This window comes from Schistocerca cancellata, chromosome 5, assembly GCF_023864275.1.
Source record: "Schistocerca cancellata isolate TAMUIC-IGC-003103 chromosome 5, iqSchCanc2.1, whole genome shotgun sequence".
Lineage (NCBI taxonomy): Eukaryota > Metazoa > Arthropoda > Insecta > Orthoptera > Acrididae > Schistocerca > Schistocerca cancellata.
In genome coordinates, this window is record NC_064630.1 from 320433923 (window position 1) to 320440474 (window position 6552).

The 6552-nt window shown below is 42.0% G+C and overlaps 1 pseudogene; it reads right to left on the reverse strand.

Moving 5' to 3' along the window:
• Window positions 1-4996: 4996 nt before the first annotated feature.
• LOC126189805 (U2 spliceosomal RNA) lies at window positions 4997-5167 on the reverse strand (annotated as a pseudogene).
• Window positions 5168-6552: the final 1385 nt, after the last annotated feature.

Consider the following 6552-nt stretch of genomic DNA (forward strand, 5'->3'; position numbering starts at 1 on the left):
ACAGTCGCACATTTACATATCTGAGGATCGTTGGTACGATACTGTCTACTTTTCCTACCAGTCCCGACGGTGTAATCGTCAGAGATTATTGGTTATTTTCCAATTGATGTACAAGGGAAAGCTGACAGTACGTATGAGGGAATTCCACATACTTCAGGAATTTATTGTAACTCCAATCTATCGCAAATGCTGAACATTAGAACAACAACAATAACAATAGTAACAACAACACTAACAACAGCCGCATGGACTTCGTAATACACATAAAATGATAAGGATATGGAATAGGAAACGGGGTCTGGTGATATTCCTGGCAAAATAACATATTATTACGAAACATATGTTTTCCAATTTTGACTACTCGTATGAAATGTGAACGATGGCGATCCGTGTACCCTGAAAAAAGGAAGATTACATTTTAACATCTCTTCCACAGCGCGGTCACTAGTGATGGTGCTCACCGTTGGATAGGGTGTGGATGGGAAAGGATGTCCGTCGTGTCCTTACTAAACCAATGCTGCAGAATGAACCTGAGGGATGGACTGAAATTACTATATTTGTTGAAGGGAAAATTACGTCACAGATGATATTCCATAATAAAAGAAGTCCATGATAGTAGTTTGAAGAATTGTAAAACATATCCACACCAAACTTCTTCAATTATCGTCGAAACGAAAGAAATAGGCTACTATGTATGTGTCTCTGTGAAGGTGGGCTAAAAAAATCGACAGTCACTATTGATTGCATACGCCTTTCAGAGGCATTACGAGCATCAGCGATACCCAGTAACATCAGTCCACGACATCATTCAAAGAGTTGATCTTTTACGCTAGATATCGCTTTACAGTATGGAATACGGCGTTTACATATATAGTTTTCTTACATTCGCCTGACAATCACTGAAGTTAAAATGATGCAAAACTGATCCGAAAAGTTTACTCTCCATGATCTGTAATGATAAGCCTACTGGAGTGCAAGACTTCCTTGATATGATGTCGTGGATAGCAAATGTAAAAGGATATACACAGCGAAGTAGAAATCTGTCTACTGAGAGCACTCTTACGGTCCATTATGGTCGTACTGATGAGGAATTTTGTTAGGTCGACATCCTCAAGTCGCGCATCACTCAGTAGTTTTACATCTCAGATGACTTGGAATTTCGTGAGAGGAGAAAGCTGTAGTCATGAAAGCAGAATATTCGCTTCCGTAAGTGGAACATTTTGAGAGTTGTGACTATTCATAAATCAGTACTCGGGCCAAGGACTCCCGTTCTGTAAATTTTGATCATCGATTTGTAATATACTCCTTTGGATGTCTTTCACCATTAATGTCTTAGCATGGTGTCGCTGTTTTCGAAAATTCAAAGCACAAAACAACAATCACTTACACGTATCGTTTCGTTAGTTTTGAAAGGAAGGAATGTTAGGGTTAAACATCTCGTTAACGAGTAGATTACAGATCTAAAGCATATGCTGCCTTTGGAGATGGAAATCGGTCATGTCTTTTTTGAAGGAACCATCCCGTATTTGCGAATTAAGGAACTCACAATAATGCTGGATGACCAGAGAGGAATTTGAAATTATGATGCTTCTAAACGCGAGTTCAGTTTGTTTAGCACTGCGGCGCCTCATTCGGTTTTAAGAATTTAAAATTATTTTACTTTTGAATTACTTGCTCCCATTACACCTAGCTGCAGATGATACTGATATGTAAGTAGTGCGGCAAAGTTCGCATGAGCACACTTTTGATATCAAATTAACATAAAACTAACCACGTGGAAGACTGCTTACATTGACAGAACAGTGGTACTGTATGTTAGTTCGATGCTTCAACACTAAAAAATCACTATTCTTCAATGCAGGTAACCAAAGCTATCATATTAACAGCAGACCTAAGTATGAATGATGTAGGAAGAAACAAGAAAAAAACCATTTTAACGACAATGCTTTATTCATCACAATGTGTATTAATAAAGTATACGAAATACATCATAAAATGATAGTCTCTATTACAACATTATTGCCTTCATCAAAAATCCTCTTATGGTAGATCAAACAGGTCTGTGATACACAGCACACGAGAGAAAGGGTGGGTCCACATTCAATGTAGGCAGCAATATGTCTGCAGGGAAAGAATAGCATTCCCATTTCTTCTTGGAAATAGATTTTACACAGGTAATATTCTGATACTGTTTTCAGAAGATTTGATGGAGCTTTAATATTAGCTGTAACCTTTGCAGTAGTTCATATCTTATGCCAAATATTACCCACAATATCAGTATCCAACATAAGAAGCACACACAGGCACTTGGAAAATCATACAACAAGTTCAGCCCTTGGATTATTCGTTTCATCCCAATATTTCAGCCTTCCACCATGATGGGAAAACATGATTTCATCTCTGTCACCAGTATAAAAGAGTCCAGCTTCCCTTTTTCGCCACGATGCTGCTTAACATCTAAAGACCGACGTTTGAAAGATGTTAGTCTTGCATTGTATGTTCAATACTGAGGGTGAGCTAACCTCATCTTCTATATACCACATCTTGAACTGCATAATGATATTGATTCAGGAAATGAATATGGGAGTATTTTCATTCTGCATGGTTACAAGTATCATACAAAACAAACAGTTAGACCCATCGATATACTTCCCCATCACTCCCAGACATCCATTATGTTGCACATCGATAATCCATTTATATGTAGCCTACTCCAAGATGCAAACATTTCTGCTCACATGACCATGATGTCACTTAAGGCCAAGCATTCTAAATATTCTTGTTAATGTAGTACAATTACAAACACTTAGAACAATTTTGCTATTTTCCTGTATGTGTGGATACCGGATTCTTGAGGGGACTCCCACGGTACAGGGTAGGTCTGGGATAGGAATGGAACAGAGCTTGTAGGTATATCCCCCATGCATTACATCCAGGATAGGCTTTGAAAGTGAGTCCACTCACGTTGTAGACTGCGTAGGGTACTAAAGTGGATCCAGCACGCATTACGTCCGCGATAGGGTTGAGAGGTGGACCCACCACATATTACGGGTGGGATAGGGTTTGCAGGTGAATCTACCTACTATACCTCTGAGACAGTGGATTCACTAGTGGCAGGTCCAATACAGGTTACAAGGGTAAATCCACAGATGATATGTCCAGGGAAGGGTCTGAATGTATATTCCTAGTGGTGGGTTGAAGGTAGGGTGTGGTGGGCATCCGGCCGAAGTGGCCGTGCGGTTCTAGGCGCTACAGTCTGGAACCGAGCGACCGCTACGGTCGCAGGTTCGAATCCTGCCTCGGGCATGGAATGTGTGATGTCTTTAGGTTAGTTTGGTTTAATTAGTTCTAAGTTCTAGGCGACTGATGACCTCAGAAGTTAAGTCGCATAGTGCTCAGAGCCATTTGAACCATTCTAAGCTTTTTTTCCTTACACAAGTTTTCCTTTTCACGCATAGCTCTCTATCTGCGGCCTATTTGTTTTCTTTCTTCTGTGCTCCCCCATAAAAATAATATTAAAAAAATTGGTTTGCTGCTGCTGATGAGACTGTATACATATTTACGTCTACAAAAAAAAAAAGGATGTAGGGAAAATATACTTATTTATTTTTTTACTTTTTCAAGGAATATTGTGTTATCTTATGAAGAACGTCGTCTTTTACTTTCATACACTAGAGGTTATTATTTGTTTTCTCATAACCTGCAACTTTCTGTTCATGCAAGTGTTTATTCCTTTTGTTATCTACAGGGGAGACACAAAAAAATGTTTGGTACTGCACTTGGCCGTTATAATATAAGAATGGTTGGTATAGGACTTGCCTGCGGGGAAAAAGAGATCGGTTGAGCGCTTGCCCGTGAAAGGCAAAGGTCCCGAGTTCGAGCCTCGGTCCACCACACAATTTTAATCTGCCAGGAAGTTTCATATCAGCGCACACTCCGCTGCAGAGTGAAAATTTCATTCTGGCCTGTATTCTTTGGGTAACCCATATCTGTAGGCTTATACACGTGTAAGATAGTGTGGTCAGCAGACAGATATTTTTTTATTGCTCACTGAACCAACGTTTCTAGCATATCTTTATAACACATCTCAGAACGTTTTGGTTGTCAGATGGGAGGAGGGGAAGCATATTGCGCAACATCTGGTATTTACCCCAGCGACATTTAAGTATCCAGTCCTTCTGAGAAGAAAAGGACAGATTTTGTAAGTCTGGAATCATTGAGTTGTCCAGTACAGTGAGCAATGGTTTGTCGGCCAAGAGCGGTACAGCACAGACGTGGGGCGGAGGTTCGCGACCCATTGGCGGTGGTTGCGTCTACTCACGTGTGACCCGGTGGAAGTGGTGGGGATTGAAGCGGATGCGTCGTGGGGGTGGAGAATGGAGTGAAAGATCCCACTGCCCTCATAGACCGACAGGTCTCAGCAGGATTTGTTCAGGAACAGAATTCTAAGTGACTTAGTTTCCAAGACGATGACAAGCCAACTAAAGGACAACATAATTAGCGTTGGATATCTTCAGCTATCTGACGACGGCTACCACCCATTTTGGTACCTCAGGAAGTGACTACTTAGCCTGTGAGAAGCCCCCAGAGATGCCACAAGAAGTGTCTGCAACTATTACCTGGGGAATGTAATCAGACGGCACGAAAAAAATTACCATGCAAAGGGACTCTCATGATCAATTTAATCAATTAGTCAATCAATTTGACGTCAATGATGTGCCACCGGGCGGGTGGAAGCGAGAGCGAGTGTGCCACGTATATGACTCGCAATTTGGACTAGTAATCAGGCTTTTTTTTTTTTTTATTCCAGCAAGAACTTCTAACGAAATTTCAATCTCCCACATACACAGATGGATATGGCCATCATAATAAAATCAGCTACATTACGGAAATTGTAAAGTCATATGTAGTATTGACCTGATTTTTACAATTCCTCAGTGCTGCTCTTTGGTTACCTGAAGAGACTACGTAAGTGACGAAGCATTTGACCACCTTAAGAGAGTTCGAAAGTGAGGAGGCATCGTGTGACAGAGGCAGAGTATGCTCTTAGCACTCCATCATGAGCCGAAAATGAGTTTAACATTCTATTCCTGTGATGCAGAACGTAACAAATATTATTCTGATAAGAAAAGATTTTTTTACTGGATGAGAGAATACTCAGTGGAATTTCAGCCTTTGGAATGCTGTTGTGCAGGATTTTCAAACTGAAACTCAACAAATAACGATAGTTTAGCGATGTGAAATTGCGTGTGTTCTGTGCTTTCTTCTGTCTTCGAAAATGTCGTGTATCAAACGGAGGAATCTACATTTCGCGTGAGAAGTTAGAGATGTATGTATAACAACGTCCCTGTCTCGGAGAGTGGATTTTTTAACCTGGGGAGTCTATGTCAGGGATGGCATTGCATTTACGACTCTATGTCCAAGCCACACCTGCATGCCTCACAGGGTTCTAGGACTCAGCAACGTCAGTCCACGGACAGTGGCAGGCGTGATCACGAGGGCTAGGTCGACCGGAAGTCGCAACTTAGCCTCTCACGACTGCGCAGGTACAAAGAAAGACTGCGGCCGGTCGGCTCTTCTGTTACAGAAGACACTCGGCAGATCGCAATGGGGTAGACCAGAGCTGACTGGCCAGTTTTTTAGTCTGGAGATGCCATTGGTTGGTTGGTTGATTCGGGTGAGCGGATCGAACAGCGAGGTCATCGGTCACATTGGATTAGGGAGGAATGGGGAAGGAAGAAGGCGCCTGCCCTTCCAAAGGAACCATCTCGGCATTTGCCTGAAGTGATTTAGGGAAATCACGGAAAACCCAAAACAGGATGGCGGAACGCAGGTTTGAACAGTCATCCTCCCGAATGCAAGTCCACATCGCTCGGTTGAACTACCGCGTTCAAGTACAATAATGGGCACTATACTCGTAAAAAATATTGTACAATTTATTACCCAATTTTCTGTTGGTTAGGATGTGACATGCGATGCGTAAATAGGAATAGTGTTTTATTCCCTAATGCAGTTGCTGCACGACTCATGTATATAGAGAGCATGGATTTATAGCAGCATTGGGACATTGGGCTGCTGTTCTAATATTATTAACTGCCCTTACGTCCCAGGCAGCAATTATTGACTTGTAGATCTGGAGGAGGCTACTCCCCATCACTTCAGTGCTAGTTTTCTGCCCTTCCTGCACTTTAGTGACAGTTTGTCGTCCTATTACTATTATCCATTCATCCAACATGTGGCTGGAGTGACACTCTAGTTCTAGACTAATAACGAAAATATCTTCTCTACATACAGTTGCTATTGAGATACTGGATGAATTCCTTAGCACTTGATCAATGGCACCTACCCCTCCCCAACTACAGACCGAGCGAGGTGGCGCAGTGGTTAGACACTGGACTCGCATTCGGGAGGACGACGGTTCAATCCCGCTTCCAGCCATCCTGTTTTAGGTTTTCCGTGATTTCCCTAAATCGCTCCAGCCAAATTCCGGGATGGTTCCTTTCAAAGGGCACGGCCGACTTCCTTCCCCGTCCTTCCCTAATCCAGTGAGAC